This window comes from Falco peregrinus, chromosome 1, assembly GCF_023634155.1.
Source record: "Falco peregrinus isolate bFalPer1 chromosome 1, bFalPer1.pri, whole genome shotgun sequence".
NCBI lineage: Eukaryota > Metazoa > Chordata > Aves > Falconiformes > Falconidae > Falco > Falco peregrinus.
The window spans coordinates 86,146,389-86,164,754 of NC_073721.1; the positions used below are offsets into that span (position 1 = coordinate 86,146,389).

Sequence of the window (18,366 nt, forward strand, 5' to 3'; positions counted from 1 at the left end):
ACTTCTCTGCAGTCTTTCAGCCTGGTATCATTTTTCACTGCAGCAAACGTTCAAGTCAATGGATACATTAGTAACCTCTTCTCTTGAGAAAAAAAAAAAGACATGAAAGACTGTTGTTTGTACTACTGCAGCAGAACTGACTTAGACAGAGAACACACTTTTAATAAAGAACGTATTTCAGCGAGCCAGCCAAGCAACAAGCCATCTTTCAAACAAGAATCCAAGCTAAATGACTACCAGAATGAAACAGTGAACTGAAGTTGTATTAGAACAAGAAACAGACTTCGCTGATCCTCAGGTGAGGGGGGAAGTAGTAAGCATGAAAGATAGTAGATACTCCAGAAACACAGAGGGATGGTCCAGCTTTGATCCTGATATAAAGGGCAGGGCTAGATCAGCAACATACCCTTCTGAAAAAATATTTTCCTTTTCCATCAGGAATCATATGTTGAATGATTTCGATATGAAGAAATAAAAAAATAACTATCCAAGGTTTCAGGTGTCCCTACAACAAACTTTAAAAATATAAAAGCCTTCTGCAGAGAATAGTTTATCTTCAAAAGCCTACCACTGGTAAATCTAACAGTATATCCAATAAAGGATAAGAAAGTGTTTTAGAATCTAATAAAAAATGCTCAGTTGATCTTTCTTTTTTAGTAAACTAGAAAACCACAGTTCGTAGATGGAATGGATTAGATCAAGTGTGAAATATGATATGAGAAAAAAAGAAAGAAAAAAAAAGGGGGGGGGGGGGGGAGGATGAACGACTACCACTAGAAAGTTTTTACATGTGAGAAGCATCAAGAAAAACGTATTAATAGGTAGATAGATTAAATACAGTTTTTCCCAGCTGGACTTTGATAACAGAAAATAGTTCCACATGCAGTTTGTTATACACTCTGACAGGAGGCAGGAATCCAACACAAGCCATGATCAAGTAATATGGGAAAGGTATCGCCTTTGCTCTATTACTTAGTTACTTGCCTCAACCTACCAGCACTACCTAGATCTCACCTAGATATTAAGCTCAAATGAGCTTTCCTCCACTGCTCAATCTCCCTTAATAGTTGAGCAATGCATACAAAAACCACTGACTTAACTATACAGACCTGCACAAATCCGTTTGATTATCCTCCCACACAAATTGAACAGAGAAGGCAAAAAGAGGTTTCATGCAGTTCTCAACCACTGTGCTTTGTCATCACTGCTAAAGGAAGGACTGCAACTCTACAAAAGATGCAACCATCACCACAGTTTACAGACAAATCAAGGCAGAGTGAACACAGTACAAAATGAAGGATAAAAACTAAGTACAAGCAAGCATATATGCATGCATCCAAGCTCACACCTAGACCAAAAAAGAAAAATTAGTTTACAAAACCGTAAACTAAGACAAATTGCTGTGTTATGTAACATCATGTACAACAGACCAGACAATTCTGATAAGAAGTGAGGTTTGGACAATTTGTGCAAGTTCTTCATACATACTTTTCATTCATTTCCACCACCTGGAGAGAAGACTACTACAGATTTTCTAGTTATCTGGTGAGATTTTTTTCCCCTCTAAATCATTCTTTCTATTCGGTACGGACAGGTCACTCCTACTAATAGCAAAAGCTGGGAAGAATCTGGCGAGGTTAGCCATTTCCAGTCTAAAGCTCTCACAGAGGCCACCATCTGTTCTCCAAAGTCAAATCAATTTCCAGTCTGGCAACTTCAACACAGCGTTAACCTCAAACTGCTGGACAGATCCACTGACTGGCTGCTGCTGAATGGTCAGGCCATACTCCCACACTCTTCGCTCCTGCCAGCAGAGTCTCATTTCTTCCTCTGCACCTCTTTAACACTTTCTGAATGCTTATCTGAGTTGATTCAACCCAGAAATCAAGAAACAAACTAGCCATCTTTTCCACACATTTCTGAGATAAATCAGTTAACTGGTTTCAGCAGACGTCAGATACAGAAGAGAGCAGGGTTTGGGAAATGGAAACAACCCCTTTCAGCAACAGTAAGCAGTTACAACAGCTAACCCAGTTCCAAGAAACCTAACTGGAAACTGGATGTTTGGAAAGCTACCACCATATTCTTTGTTCTGTCCTGGCCATGAGGTCCTCAGAAAGAACATCATTTGAAATCCTCCCCCCCCTTTTTTTTAAAAAACAAAAAAAACCCATCAGTTAAATTCATAAGCTAACAAAGTACTTCAAGAGCTATAACTTCATAAAAAAATCATAATAATTGAGAATACTTTAGATGTCTACAGCTTGACAACCATTACTGAAGTTGGGCAAACAGTAAAAGCATCTCATCTGCAACAAATTCACTTGAGCTGACAGTCTAATTTGTTTAACTGTGAAAGTTCAATAAACTTTCACAACCTTCTTATCCTTACCATAATTAACAACACTGCTTATAAGTCTTTCCTGCAATTGCATTAAAACAGAATAACATCATAACATGTTTGGTTTCCAAATTCACACTTGAATTCACGTTTCAGTGAAGTTTTCTTCATTCATTAATCAACTTCTCAAAAAGAAGAGAGTTACTGTTCTTCTAAGATGTATCTTTTATGATACATTTAATTATTTGAGTATTATGGTACTTGCTTGGACCTTCAAAACTGTTAGAATCTGTAGTATTAGGATTTTAATACTCGTGACCATTTGAGAAAATCTAGCATTTGATCTAGAATATCCCAGATCACACAATAATATTCAGCCACAACAGTTTAGTTTCTCTCACGAGGAACTTCATCAAACAGGGCCTGCACCCAGCTTCTAGAGAAGCAGCGCTCACCTCTGAGAAATACATGTAGTATCTGCAATACAGATGAAAGGGCCCAAAAATAGTGCCAAGGAAAAGGCTTTGTACATAAGACAGAGAACACATAATGAATCTATCAAATAATTTCTCTTTTTAGAGATGAGAGGCAAAAAGAAGGAAGAGAAATGGGTGTAAGGAGAAAAGAAAGATGAAACAGGTGGTTTATTGACCCAGTTTTGTCAGTGATCTGACATAAATGCAAAGGACCTGACCTCTCTTTTGCAAAGTTTGCTTCACCCAGCTGACAAGAATTTATGAACAGAAAGGCAGTTTTCAGTTGCTGTTTAAGTAGCACAGGTCTTCATATAGATTCTTTACATCTAGTTTTCATCCCAGCGGAGGCAACATCACAGAGGAAGAGAAGTACTTACTTACCAGCAATAATTATCCTTCAAATTAATACTTTTGGGGACTCTTCTTCCTCACTTTCATTTTGAAGCCTATGAAATTCTCTGAAAGTAGAAGAGGAGATGACAACCATTAGGTTTTATCCTTTTTTATCTTACTCATGTTTTCATCCTTTGACTATTACATGCAGCACTCAAAAGATGCATGCGAACACTTTTATTAAAAATATTGTTCAGAATTTTATGATTTGTGGTTAGATTACTTGTAGCAAAACCATTATGAAAACAGAAATTTATATATATGAACAACCTCTATTTATACTGAGGTCCAAAGAAATAGAAACTGCCTGCTTTGCTGCCAAAAACATCAACAAATGTTAAGCATGGACCCTCAAGGTGTCTGTGAAAACAAATAAAGCAAGCAAGGGGCAGGGAGGGAAAGCAGTCGATTTATTCCTGGGATATATATATAGCCAGGGTTTAGGAATAAAAAGCTGAGAAAACTTATACGATCAAGATCCTAAAACCAGATGCCAAAAACTAAAATAGCAAACTCCTCCAGCTGAAATAGTTGCCAGAGTTGGAAAAGAATAGGTTCTACCTTTCAAATAGATGTAAGCAAATTAATTTGGTTTGTACCACTTGTATATTTATGTTTACACATAACACAACATAACATACATAGTAGACCTAGAATCAGAGAATCCAAGATTGGAAAAGACCCTTAAGATCATTGAGTCCAACCGCAAACCTAACACTGCCAAGTCCAGTGCTAAATCATGTCCCTGAGTGCCACGCCACATCTACACGTCTTTCAAGTAACTCCAAGGATGGTGACTGACCCACTTCTCTGGGCAGCCTGTCCCAATGCTTCACAACCCTTTCGGTGAAGAAAAGATTGTTTTAAACAAACTCTTCCTTTTGAGTTATCAAGGTATGGAGTTACATCATTTTATAACACTGATCTCACTAACTCAGAATGCCTGTATACTACTGAACTAAGTGTTGATTCTTGGTCATTTAACAGAAAAGCAAGCAAAAGCTACACATACCAGACTCTGAAACAGCAGTAAATTGGATGTTGAAAAGGCTAATTTGAGAACCTCACTTCTAGGAAAGGGATAAAACTGGGGAAGAAAAATAAATAGGAAATCAATTAAAGCAACAATAGCACCAGGAATAGGAGTGAATTAAAAATTATAAATGCTTCAGATAATTGTGTTTTACTGCAATGAGAATTATGCCACATCACTCTTTATGTTTGAATGAAAAATAAGTGACTGTATTTCAAAGAGAAGCTTCAGCAGCTGTACTATTAAATGAACAAGGTGAACCAGCAACTCTAAAACTCTCAAAAGCAACAGTGATAAAAATGGAAAAAAGATGAAATTCTGTATTTTCTTTTTTATGTAACAAATTATTTAAAATAATCAGCACCTACAAGGTCAGAGCCCATGAACTTTCAAAACTTAAACTTCTGAGGACAGAGTGAGATAGCCTATTTTTATTTCCATTTTAGATTGGTAATTTGGGTATACTTCAGCTAGGGTTGCACTCAATATAAAGGATATAGTTTTCCCTGTGATAAAGCATCTCAGAAATACAAACAAAACAACAACAACAAAAAAATACAACACTGTTACCCCATGTATAAAAAGTAATATCAGGGGTTTAGCTTTCCAGAAAAACTTTTATTGTACCTCTCATCAAATCAGTTATACCATCTGTTTCACAAACATGGAGAGGTGAAACTAACAGCTGAAGGAGAGAGTCAGGAAGCCAAGCAAAACTGAACATGGAGCCCACCTGTTCCAAGAGGTAGCCCTACAGTGAATCCATTAAAGCACAGTCTAGAATGATGGTTACTTTTCATTTATATGAAGTATCACGCTGTATCTTCTTACAAAACCGTATTTGCAACCCCAATAACAGGTAGAAGGCAGCATATTATCCGAGTCATATGTATGGAAAATAGATTTAGACAGATTGACTCTAGCAAACATGAAGTGTACATTTCATGTAATGAAAAGAACTATTGCTAGATTTACAAGTTGATTTATCTTTAAGCAACAGAACTACAGACAGTACAAAAAGGCCAGAGTCCTATCAGCCTGGGCAATTCACCATGCCCTACAGGTAGCTCCCCAAAAATCTTAAACTGTGGTATCTTAAAATATATATAAGCACACAGAACAATAAAAAGAAAGCATGAATATCTGGGTCTTTTTTCCGTACTAACGTACCATCAGAGTGAAGTAGCTACTTAACAGTTGTTGACAAAGTAAAAGGGAAAAAACCATAGTTCCAATGCAAAATTTGTCCACAACATGAATAAATAAATATATATAATATACACACACACATATATATATACACATAACCAAACGGTGAGATACGTTATGTTGGTTTAACATAACAGTCCAACCTAGCCTGGTCAAGTCATCTGTAGCTCCACTCAACAGATTCCACCTATATGATAATGAAAATTTAATCTGAGTTCCAAGTATTGTTTTGCAACCAATTATGCACTGGTTTTCAAATATTTGCTTGTAACACATAGTGTGCTCAGAGTACTACTCACAAAGAAGAAATGCTGTACTGAAATAAAGATGCAGGAGACCAGCAATTATTTTTTTGGTCTGCAAATTATTAATAAAAGGAAAGAAATAAAGCCCTCTGTTTCAAGATCATCGCAACTAGTGTAAAGTGACTGTCTATTCCAGCATCTTTTTATGGAACCATGGGAAAAAACAGTCAACCTACTCCGAGTCATTCAAAACTTTAAAACCATGAAAATCCTTACGATTTTCCAACGTACTATTGCTAATATATCCCTGACGATGCAATTCTATATATAGCGTAAAAATTACAATTATTTAAAAAAATCTTTGCCTTTGTTATTCAACCACCTCAACAGTATTACAAATATCTCTAGATTAATTAGACAATGGTGCCTTCCAGGTAAGTCTGCACCTCTTGCAGAGATCTTTTTGGAAATAGAGATCATGAAAGGTCATTGCAGATAGGAAATTTTAGCTATATGCCTAATTCTGACTTTGAATTGCTGGGTGAACATGGACTAGTCACTACCTTTTCTTTTTAGAAAAATTAATCTATTTATGAAATAAATATATCCTTACAAAGGGTTCAGATACCACCTGGTGTGTTTAATCCAGTCTCCTGCATTACAAGAACCCATTCAAAACAAAGTCCAAAACATTTTATCAACACTTTTCATGTAATTAAAGTTGAATTTTAAAGAGACTCAAAACTTGAATGCACAACAGCAAGAGAATAAAATTCAAGGATACCAGCCACACTCTAAGTGCCTTCAACTACAGAAGTGTTAGATGAAAATACTTACATCACCTCAGGAATACAGAGGGGTGAGGTAGGGGGAAGAAAAAAAAAGAAACACTTCCCCCTTCCCTTCCCCATTTGACTGGGGCAAACTGATTTAATTTTAAATACATACACTAGACCCATATGCCAGGCCAAGACTACTTTCCCAATACCACAGGAAGAATCAGATACATCAGTCAGAATCCCACCTTTAGTCATTGGCAAATTGCCTCTACTTCAGAAGAATATAAATTATGCACCAAGAACAGAAAAATAAAAAAATAAATATTCCCTTCTGATCTCTACTGGATACCAGCAACAGCCCTGAATAACAAAATTTGTAAAATTGTAAACTTTATGATGAATAACAAACAAGTATTTTCTTGGCTATTTTATCTTCTTTCTCAGGTATTTCTTTTATTCCAGTACCAAGAAATCTCATATGCTCATTTTTAATTTCTGACTCCAGGATCAACCCTATCATCTTACACAGTCTTTTGTATAAACATATAAAACACCGTCTTGAACCACTAAGTTTCTTTCTCCCCATTACTGATTCTGTAAGACTAGACCTCACTCTCTGATTTTCAAACAAGATTTGGTATTACGTTTATCCCTCAGATGTATTTATTTTCAGTCATTTCTCTCCCATATGTGCACTCACACCCAAGAAAGACTATTCTTATTTCTTCCCAGGCTTTACATGCCAAATTCTTTCACTTTCCTTTGAGAAGGCAAGTTCAACTTCAACATAATCACATAACAATTCTTTATTTTCCAAATGACTTAATCTTTTCCGAGTATGACTGTAATCAGAGCTATATACCATCCTAAATGCAAATCAACCGATGCTTTATTGGCTGGTCCTAACAATCTTTTTTGAAAGCTAGAAACCAGCTGGTGTGTCTTAGAATCATGTTACTGTCACAGAGCCACATGATCTGAGAAGAGAACAGATCAGGATCTGGGTCAAACAACAATCTACCTTTGATTAGCAGTCTAGTTATACCAGAAGCTCTTAACAGCACTCGAGTATGTGAATTTGCAATTATTATTTTTTTAATTAAACTTAAATCATTGTCTATAACTCCAAACACATAAACCATCCTCTACTACTAAGTGTGATAATCCTGCATTCTCCAGTATCAGCAATTTCAGAAGTAACCAGACCAGCTTTTTAGTGAAGTCACTTGCTTATTTCAGTGCTGGCTCTACTGTTTCAAGTAGCTGGCAAAGAAGTGCCTGAACCTATGTTAGGGGAAATATATATGAAAAGAATCTGTTTAAACATCAGAACCACTTAAAACAAACAAACAACAAAACCAGCTAAAATGTTACACTGAATGTTTTTTCATTATTAATAAAGAAAAAAAACAAATGAAAAATAATTCCTTCTGTAAGCCAAGTGAAGTGCAGAAAAAGTGTTTCCCAGTTCTAAGCCAAGAGAGAATGTGGTTTTCTAATGAAGAAATGGTTATTTAGCTGAAAAGCCCATCAATCCATCTGTCTGGCATCGTTGTTAGTTGCTAATACTAAGCAAGTTTCCTTAAATATGGGAAGAACGAACATCTGAGGGGAACAGAGGGAAAGATAATCTTATATATATATATATAGATAGATAAATAAAAATTTATCTAGATATAGATAAATTCTATATATTATAAAATGTCTTTTTCTAGTTTTACCTTGAGATTCCTTACTGCTAAGAGCTAAAGAAAAGCTGGAATATACTTAATCCATAATATGCAAGGATCAAAGCCAAATTATCTAACTTCTACTGCACACAGAAGAAAGGCTCTCAGGAATTAACTGTTTTGCAGTTAAGTGCACAAGATTCTTTCTGCAGTTCAAATTTGTAGAGAAGATTCCCCTTCAAACAAGCTTTGACTACCACAGTTTTCAGAAGGACATAAAATTGTTCAATGAAATTCTACTTTAATCACACAAGATACATATTTGGAAGCACTATTCCTCAGAAATCCTTAAAACAAGACTAAAAGACAAAGATTTCCTCACACTTCTTTTTCCGTATCAGATAGGACTTTGCCACTTAGACCTTGTTCTAAGAGTACACCATTTTTAATGGCACAAATTGTATTTAAGAGTTTCAGTACCAGAAGAAAATATAAAACAGCTGCTATAATTATAAAGTCCCTTTGTGATACTGTGATTTTGGTTTCTCAAGGTATAAATCAAGAACAGTCTACAAAACCGATACAATACACAGAACAGTACATAATCTGATTTATTTCATGGACATATTAAAGGGCCAAACAATTATATTATTTAATAACATCCCAAATATAATCACACTTAAACTATTCACTTGCTAGAAGGTAGGTCACCCAGAATGTAAAAAAAACAACGCAGTTCTCAAAGTTCTTTCCTGCTCCCCTCCTCCAAGACACATTGGCCCAACCACTTGATTCATTTTTCCCTTTTATTTAAAAAATACATGACCCTAGCTGACACATCCCCAATATTCCCAGAAGATGGGTCACGTTGTTCAGTGCCCCCAGCCCTACATTTTTGCCTTTACAAAGTTTCATGTATGTAACCGTGACATTGCTAACACATTACACGCTTCCATGTGTAGTGCAAATTTGGGTAAAATTTGAGGAAACAGTCCAAGCACTGCACCTCTTTTAGCTCTCCCAAATCCAGGAAAACATACATTATGTTTCTTTTCCCCAGAGTCCCACTTCTTCTCAGCCATGTGAAGCCATCTGTGCTTCTCAGCCTGGCAACTTAAAAATCTGCTGTCATTTATATCACCAGTGAGCAAATTAAAGGTAAAGACTGTCCTCTTTAATAAAATAACAAGACTTAGAAATGGTAATCTAGATCATGGCTCCACAGTGACGAGTGGCAAGCATGGCTAGTTAAAGGGTCACAGGGAGGAAAAGGTGGCAAACAGTAGACTATCTTCAGAGCTTCCTTAATCTCTGTAAACTAATGCAAAAACTATGAGGAATAAAACAAGACGAGCTGCAAATCTCAGAAAGAAAATAAAAATATGACTCAACTGCCACAACATATTTAGTGGGATACTACATAAAGTTAGAGGGTGTACTTGGCTCAGGAAGGACGATACAGGTGGCGGAGCAGGAGATCTTGTCTTAAATATCTAAGGTTTGTAGAGTTGTTCTGAGATCCAGAAGCCAAACACTCCATGGAACATTAAAATGAGAAAGCTACAGTAAGAAGGAAGTATAGATCTCCTATAAATTACTAAACAAGAAAATTTTAGTGGATGAGGGTTTGGAGGGACTGTTGAGAGAACCTGTTTTTTCTTTTTGGTTCTTTTGGTTTGCGGGATTCTTTCTAGACGGCTAACAGAATCATTCAAAGCACAAGATTTAATATTAATAATTCACAGGATAGGCCTTTCAGGAAGCAGATCACAGATATAACTCAGTTAACCTCTGTTTGGTAACTGGCTTGACTATTGCTTTACAAAAGTTAACCTAAAAGCTTACATCAATATACTAATGCCTGAAACTTTCCCAGACACTGAAATGCAAATTATCATGTTAGAACGAGCCCTGAAATACTTCTGATAAAGGCCATCTGCACACTTCCAACCTCTGGGAACAGTCTGAGCGTTATCACATGGCCGGGAAAACTTCCAAATGTTACCACGCATGTAGCTACCTGTTTTGAAGGCTGGGAGATTAGCATAAAGGACAAATCTCAGTCCCTGCCAGTTGTCCTCAATATTAGACAATGGTCCACTTTATCGGTGTTGATGCAGACAAAAGGGATTTGAAATCAAACCAGCTTAAGGAAACAAAACCTAAGTGTAGATAAAGTCTGCAAGAGTACACAAAACTAAGAAAAGGGGAAAGTAGTAACAGTCTTTAGAAATTTAACCAAAATAATGAGGACATTTAGAGGCAAGGAAATCACACACAGAGAACGCTCTCTCTAGACACAGGCTACTGAGAGAAGAAACTGAAAAAGCTCTCAGAAAAGCCCAATTGAGAAAGGTGGTAAGTGAGAATACAGACAACACGAAGAAGAAATAAAGGCTGAAATGCTGGCAAAACCTGTTCTCTTGAAATAAGGTCTGAAACTCAGTAAGAAACAAACCTGTGTTTGAATTTGAGGAAGGAAATGGCTTGTGCAGTACAGCCTCATGATTATTTGTTATGGTTTCCAGTAATTAGTTCAAAAGAGAAAACCCATCCTATCAAAAGACAAGGCTATGAATACAATGTTTGACAGTCCCAGCAAAAGAAAATATCTAAATCAGTAAGCTTTACAGAAGAAGTAAAACAGTACTATGGATGTCACTGAAAAACAATTGTGATGTTGAAAACACAACAAAAAGGAACACGGCTGTAAGCTAAAAAAAAAAAAACACACACCACCACAATTCTTTTGTTTCTATTTCATATTTATATTAAAAAAATAGAGGACCTTGCTATTAATTATGAGGGATTATTTTAAACTGCGGGATTTAATTCAGACTATCAAACTTCAGACATAAAGGAGGTAAAGTTTTTAAAATAATGAAAAAATGTATACCTTACTACCCACTACAAGTAACAGCTACTCCTACAGATACCATTACACATTCTTTTAGTTCAAGAAATTTATATTGAAAGAGAAGTGAACACACAAGAGAAATAGGAACACCAACAGAATTACTAAGAATCCTTTATGCATGTATTGAGACAATTCATGTAGTAGCAGATTAAAAGAAACAGCACCTTCTATTGTGCCTTAGATGCCTACCCTGTTCCTTCTCTTTTTTTTTCCTTCCTTCTTGAAAAGGTGAATTCTTCAAACCTGCCCACAGTGAGCACACAGTTTGATACCGCTATGGAAATTACATTAGGAATTCATACATAATTTCATCTTTTATTTTAAGTTTTTCAAAGAACCAAATAAAAATCATAGCATTTTAGTCCAAAGTCTATCCTCAAACAGCTTGAGTAATTCTGTTTTTATTAACTGATTGGTCAAATAGCAGTAAGGTGACATTAACACAACTGTGGTCAACTTCACTGCTGTGACTCAGAACCACATCAGCAGTTGTGCATATTTCAAAGATAGTATCAACTTCATACTGCTGCCATTGCTGCTCCATGGGAAGGCTATGAACAGATGCAAGCAGCATTCAGCATCCTGGAAGATTGAGAGAAAAGGAAGACACAACACTGCTTCCCCTGAGGCAAGACAGCACTGCAGCTTTCATGTTTATCAGACACAGGCTAATCAAAGGTAGATCTTCAAACAAAGGTCAAGAAGACTATCAAAGCTGAGATTCTAGCTATTCAGATCAAAGAAGCGGTCAGGGATTTTCAATAAGAAAAATCTGAAAGACCTTTTTGAAATTTGTCTGTTCATGGCTGGTGGTGCCTGACAATAAAGGAAGCTGAAAATTTGTTTTGACTATAATTCCATTAGCATGAATGTTACACAAAAAAAATACACAATGTATGTACTTCACAGCACACGAGGAAATGCCTTTGAAACTATTCCTTGATACTACACACCAAGCTTTATAGAGCCTAAATGTTAGGGGAAAATCATGTACTAACACATTGGTACATTTAATTTCAGAGAAGTTTCAGGTCTTTTAAGTTGCTCATATTTGAATAATTTTTGATGCATCTTTTCCTTAAGCGTGCTTCACCACACAGACTAAAATAGTGTGATATTAAGAAGAGGCTATTGCTAAATGTATGCATGAAGGTTCCTCCTGAAGTGGTTATTTTCATATCACCCATTTTTACTACCCATTAGGCAATCTTGCATTCCTCTCTCGTTCCTCTGATGCTTAATTTATAAAGGAAATTTTTAGAAAATCATACATATGTGTTCCCTACTTAGAGATAAAAAGCAAATATCATTTTTAAAGTTAGATGTTGAGTTTAATTAAGCTGAATTTCATCTTTTTACCTCTTTCAGTCTATAATATATGAAAGAGCAAACAGACTCATTGCAATGAATTTACTGTGGGTTAAAGGCTCCACAACTTAAAGCTCTTCATTCATTCCCAGAACAAGTATATACTGGTAGCAATTCAGGTTTCCCTACACTACCCAATGACTGTGCTACAAGCTACCCTATGTGACCAGTATTAGATATAATCTAGCGTAATTATACAGATTTGTATACACGTATATCTATAGATATAATATGGAAATGTATAATCTATACTATATGTATAAGCTACTTTTCATATGCAAAGAACTTTACAAATTATACCAAACAATTTCTGTTTTCCTTCCTAACAGCAGCTACATTTAGCCCTAGATCAGTTTCCCACAGCAGTCAAGAGGTGCTGACAGACACCGTGCAAGGAAGACAAGGCAGTATTCAAACACCAACGGATAGAGAATCATGAAATTGGGTTTTCTGCTAAACCCTGATCCCAGTAAGAGGACAGCTGGAAAGGAAAAGGCAGTATACGTAAGAACTCCAGGAAGCATGAAAGAAAAAGTATTGAGACAATGTTAAAAAACATTGAGATGTACCCTTAAGCCTGTTTTAAAAGCACATTTTGTAGCAGCTTCCACTACACAGGAGATATCTTTACAGAGATGGTTTGAAATCAGTGCTGCCCATCATTGAACTCATTAGAGAGTCTACTGGATAAAGAAGGACAAACTTGTCACTATGCTTCATACAACTCCATCAGGAAAGCTAAAAAAGAGCAAGATAAAAGATAGCTGAGAGACAACTGTTTTGCTGAGGCTCAAACCGCATCCTCAAGAACTGACGACTCTTCCTTCCAAGTATCTTTCTCCACACACTACACATGCTGACCAAGTAACTGCCACCAATTACACCTATGTAATAAGTGCAGCTTGAAGATGGGTCCCCACAATATTGTAAATGCCATTAGAAATCACAGTTCAAAAGACAATACTCCATTTTGGTTTACTACATTCCAGCAAAAACTTTTCACACTGACATATGTGCTACTAATACACCACAAAAATTGTTTACGCTGATTATTAAATACCGTCACACTGTATTTTGGGGTTCTTTTAATGTTAGTACATACCAACTGTGCACACTTGGGACTATCCACCTTCAAAATAACAGTAAGTCTTCACACAGCACATGCAAACACAGCTGAAGAACTCTCAGATAGGAAACCACAGTTCACAGCACTTTTTTCCTCTATCATCACATTTGACCTAACATATAAATATAAGCATACCATAACATAAAGGCTCTGAGCTCTAGATAGCTTTCAACACCAGGTGATGGCCGTTAATAAACACCACAGATACAACGTTTTCAAGCAACAATCAAGAAAAGAACTGTCCAAAGGAACATTCCATGTGTTTCCATTCCAAAGCACTCATGATTTCAAAAGACACAGTTAAAGCTATCACCTCTTTCAATATGTCTAAGCCAGATAAATAATCAGTCTCCTTGTGGTTGCTTCTGCCAGGGAAGGTAAGAAGTTTGAGCATCAATACCATATATTTCTAAGAGACTTCAGGAGAAAAGCCACTAACAAAGGTTATTAACCTAAAGTTTCTCTGTTTATGACTTTGAGGAGCACTTGAAGAACTGAAATGGCACAGAGAAACATTAAGTACACAAGTAGTTCCTTACTGTCCCAGAAGTCAGATCAATGGAAACCCCCTCAATAAACAAAAAACTGTATTGGATAAATACATTTAACTTGCAGTTGCCACTGAATTGCAGCCATTATTTACAAACTTCTCAGCAAGAAACAATAATCTTCATTAAATCCCAGGATGCACCTTTACTGTCTAGCACACTGTGAGCATATTGCAACAGTTCACATCAGTGTCATGAGAAAATACATTTAAATAAATGCTGAAAAACTGTGAAAAAGTGTTTCCGTGTTTATATTAGCTATATAAACATTAAGAGGAAAGCTGTTCAATATGCACTTTTGAGATAGCACTCTCAAATGAACAAGATACAATTCTGTGTACTATTTTTCACATTTATTTTCAAAAATAACCACATAATTGACACCTTGGTTAACATTTCTGATGGGCCACTAAACCACATCTCCATCTACTAGCTCATATTCTTATATAACTAATTTTTTTATGTTTTTAAATCCATAAAAACAGAAAGCTGCAAGAGCGAGCTGGAAATTAGGACCATGCGTGGCAATCAGTTAGCTGAGGGGAACGTGCTCAAGCTTGCACAGACACAACAATTAACATGATGAGTCATGCTGAGAGAGCATAGGGGAGTGGGGGACGGATGGCGTCAAGGATGGCGCCAAAGAAAGGTCACATCTTGCTGTTAATTGATGGTAGTTAACCACCAATCGGGGATTGCCTAGGATGCAATGCTTAGCTTCAAGAACCAATCTGTTTAAAACGCGCAGCTTCTGAAAGTATATATAAACTCGTGCTTCTGTACAATAAATCGACATTTGCTTGCATCAAGCTGTGTCCCGTCTCTCCATCGCAGCAAACTGGTGACCCCGACATGATCCGTTTAAGGATCTGACGTGATGGGTTTAAGAACCGCCAGGCTGAGCGGCAGGCTGCGAGTCCCACAGAACGCTGAATGAGCTGCTAAAAGGAAGCAGGAATTGAAAAAAAAAAAGGTCCCTCTGGAATTGAGAGGTGAGCTGTGGGAAACTTGGGCAACAGGTGTCTTCCCCTATAAGAGACGCATATGGACTCATGAAGGGTCTTCTAGTCAGATCCGAGAGTCCGTGCCTCAATCTCCTCAAATGGTGACTCCTATGGTAGTGTTCTGAAGCCTTGCAAGAATAAGGACGGAAATGGTCGATAAAAAAGACAGCTCGTGGAAGAGGGCTGCGTTCCGGAGGAGACGGCTTGGCTGAACAATCATCTTGCTGGCTGGACCAGGCAGACAACCTGCATCGAGACAGGTGAGCAGCCAAGAAACTTTAGAGACTTTGAAAGAAATGAAAGTGTGTTCATACAGCAGCCAATTGTATGATGCTGCCGCGGAGGGGAGCTCCGTGTCGGGAATGCATGTAGCACCTTGGTGGCAAATTCTGACTACTCTTTGCCAAGTGTGGACCAATTCTACTAACGGTGCTAAACCAGAGGAAGCTGTAAATTCCACCGACAGCGCAACTCTTCTCAAAACACTGTCAATGATGGCAATTCTGTCCACACCTCCTCTGCCCCCAAAGCTTCTGTCACTGATTGCAGCGACCCTCACAACACAGGACCAAACACGGGAACAGGACAACTCGGACAAGGATTCCATTGACACTGATAAACCTTTTGATCCAGGTCCTATAGATCTGGAAAAGAAGCTAGACCTTCCCCCCCACTCACCCACCCACCCCACCCCCCCTCTCCCGATGCATTGATTGTATTTTTGGGGAGGGTGAAAGGGGGTCTGAGGGATTGGTGGCAGGAATGCAAGTGGGAAACACTTAAGTGAGGGGTTTGGGGAGTCGCTATGATAAACATGGTTATCTAGTGTTTAATAGGTGTCTGCATGCTTGTAGAGATATATAGCTATGTAACTACATGAATGGTTTTTGCCCTGAGCCTGGTGGTGCATACAGCTGTGGTTTGTGTCCGGGCTCAGAGATGTAAATATGGGCTTCTCTGCTATGGTAAAGTGTCTCTGGTTGCATAAAAAAAGAGGGAATGAAGGGAATGACCCCAGAAGTATGTTCAGAGAAAGGACACTATGTTTCAAACTTTTTGACTGAACCAGTTCTTGTTTGGTGTGCCCTTCCACCTATGTATAATGTTAATCCAAAAGAAGTTGATATTGTTTACACTTTGAATGTCGATAATTGTCTTTCTGTAGATTGGTTCTTCTCTTATCCGGAATAACAGCAGGGAAAGCATTAAAGAGTTAAATCACCTTGTTTGGTAGGCAATTAAGAATGTGGGTCAAAATTGCCACTGCTTTTTGTTGGTGGTTCAAGGACATGGCTATGAGGATTTTGATGGTATGTGCTGCGTGGGTTTTAGGCACCCCATTGCAGCAACATGTTATCAGAATCTGAGAAAATGTCAGCCTTTTTGGCATCCATTCACTCAATTGGCAGTATTGTTTGTTTGCTATTACCTTGGTTGCTGTCATGTTTGCAAGGGCCCTGCAGAACATGGCAAACCTGGTACTAGCTGTTCAAAAAACAAAAAGGGGAAATTGTAAAATTGTACGGAACAAAGACGGTGGGTTATTTTGACATTGATAATATGTCTTAGTTGCTTTTTTTATTTGTTCTATTACTTATACCTTGTTTTTTACAATGCTTATGAAAACTAATGACTCGTTCGGTTTCATAGGTTCTTTTTGTGCAACAGGAAGGGGGAGATGCAGGAGTGGGCTGGAAATTAGGACCATGCGTGGCAATCAGTTAGCTGAGGGGAACGTGCTCAAGCTTGCACAGACACAACAATTAACATGATGAGTCATGCTGAGAGAGCATAGGGGAGTGGGGGACGGATGGCGTCAAGGATGGCGCCAAAGAAAGGTCACACCTTGCTGTTAATTGATGGTAGTTAACCACCAATTGGGGACTGCCTAGGATGCAATGCTTAGCTTCAAGAACCAATCTGTTTAAAACGTGAAGCTTCCAAAAGTATATATAAACTCGTGTTTCTGTACAATAAATCAACATTTGCTTGCATCAGTGTCCCGTCTCTCCATCACAGCAAAAAGCCATCAAGATTAATCTTTTATTTTCCTAAACAATCTGTAGCAAAATACACTCAAAATACCACATGAATGCCTTAACCAACATGGCATGACTTGACAGTACTTGAAAAGCTTCACTACACTGTATCATAGCCAATTTTATGCTTGTCTTCCAAAATACGTAATTCTCTCACAAGTCTCTACTACAAGGAGAGGGCACCCTGCCTGAGAAAGCAGGATGTTATTTAACTAAGAGCAAACCTTGAACCTTGACCTTGAATCAGGTCAAAGTACTACAGAAGGGATCCCCAAAGTTAACAAACAAGAAAAATTTACATTATATTAAAGGACCGATCAAACATTGGTCAGCAGGGAAAACACATCACATCAACAAAAACTGCAGATAAAAAGGATTTATATTTGGTCAACTGATGTCAACGTGACATAAAAAGTTTGATTAAAGGCTATCTTAATGTCAGATAAAACTCAAAATATTTAGTTGCCTAAATTACTGTCCAGAAGGAATAGTATCCCCAAGTACTTAGCACGGGTTAATTTCAACAATTCAGGCACTTAACCTGAGAATTCAGTTAAAACTCCCTCAAAAACTAAAGAACTTTCCCAAGTAATAATATAGAAAACACTGCAATTATGTCTTCAGACAAAAACTAATGAGACTCTTATTTAAAAAAATTAATTTCAATCATTCTACTTACCTGAACAAGATTACATCACCCCTACAGAAATGCCACACTGCTGCCTACCAGTTCCCTATCTTTTGCAAAGGTGTCACTAGCTCCTGAACTAGTGGCTATTGCCAATAGGTCTAACCTAGTATAAAAACTCCTTTACAATTATTACAATTGATGACAAAAGCAAAGGAAAATCAAGTCCTATTACATGTTAATGTATTTATCAAACATTATTTCACAAAAGCTAACCATAATAGTAAAAACTGCCAACCAATAATCAGAATTCTGTTACACATTCAGACCTTCAGCAACTAAATGCTTCAGGCATTTCAACTAATAATTTTGTGCTCCCTCTGCCCTCATAACTCATTTAACCCTTTCTCAGGTCTACTGCTTTCCATCCTGCATCTGACATAAGGTAAAGAACATTAACATCCTCAGATTCTTTCCATAAGTTTTGGGTTTTGGTTTTTTTTTTTTAAAAAAAAAAAAAAAAAAGCAGCAAGGCTATGACAGAGACAGGACAATGGAAAGAAGCTGGTAGGTATCAGAAGACATTCAGT

The 18,366-nt window shown here is 37.3% G+C and overlaps 1 protein-coding gene and 1 long non-coding RNA gene across 10 annotated transcripts in view; one reads left to right on the forward strand and one right to left on the reverse strand.

Moving 5' to 3' along the window:
* The window catches only part of FUT8 (fucosyltransferase 8), a 187,533-nt gene that overhangs the window by 95,490 nt on the left and 73,677 nt on the right, over positions 1-18,366 (reverse strand). For 8 of the 9 annotated variants that reach the window (XM_055796329.1, XM_055796305.1, XM_055796312.1 and 5 more), the window contains one exon: positions 3,199-3,275. The gene's annotated coding sequence lies outside the window, so the exon portion shown is untranslated. Of the gene's footprint in view, positions 1-3,198; positions 3,276-4,222; positions 4,239-18,366 lie in introns of those variants that run through there. The other variant, XM_055796366.1, reaches the window with a different exon arrangement.
* Positions 11,431-17,103, forward strand: LOC129783841 (uncharacterized). Its single transcript, XR_008745867.1, has 2 exons — positions 11,431-14,754; positions 14,940-17,103. It is a non-coding gene; the product is annotated as an uncharacterized LOC129783841 (long non-coding RNA).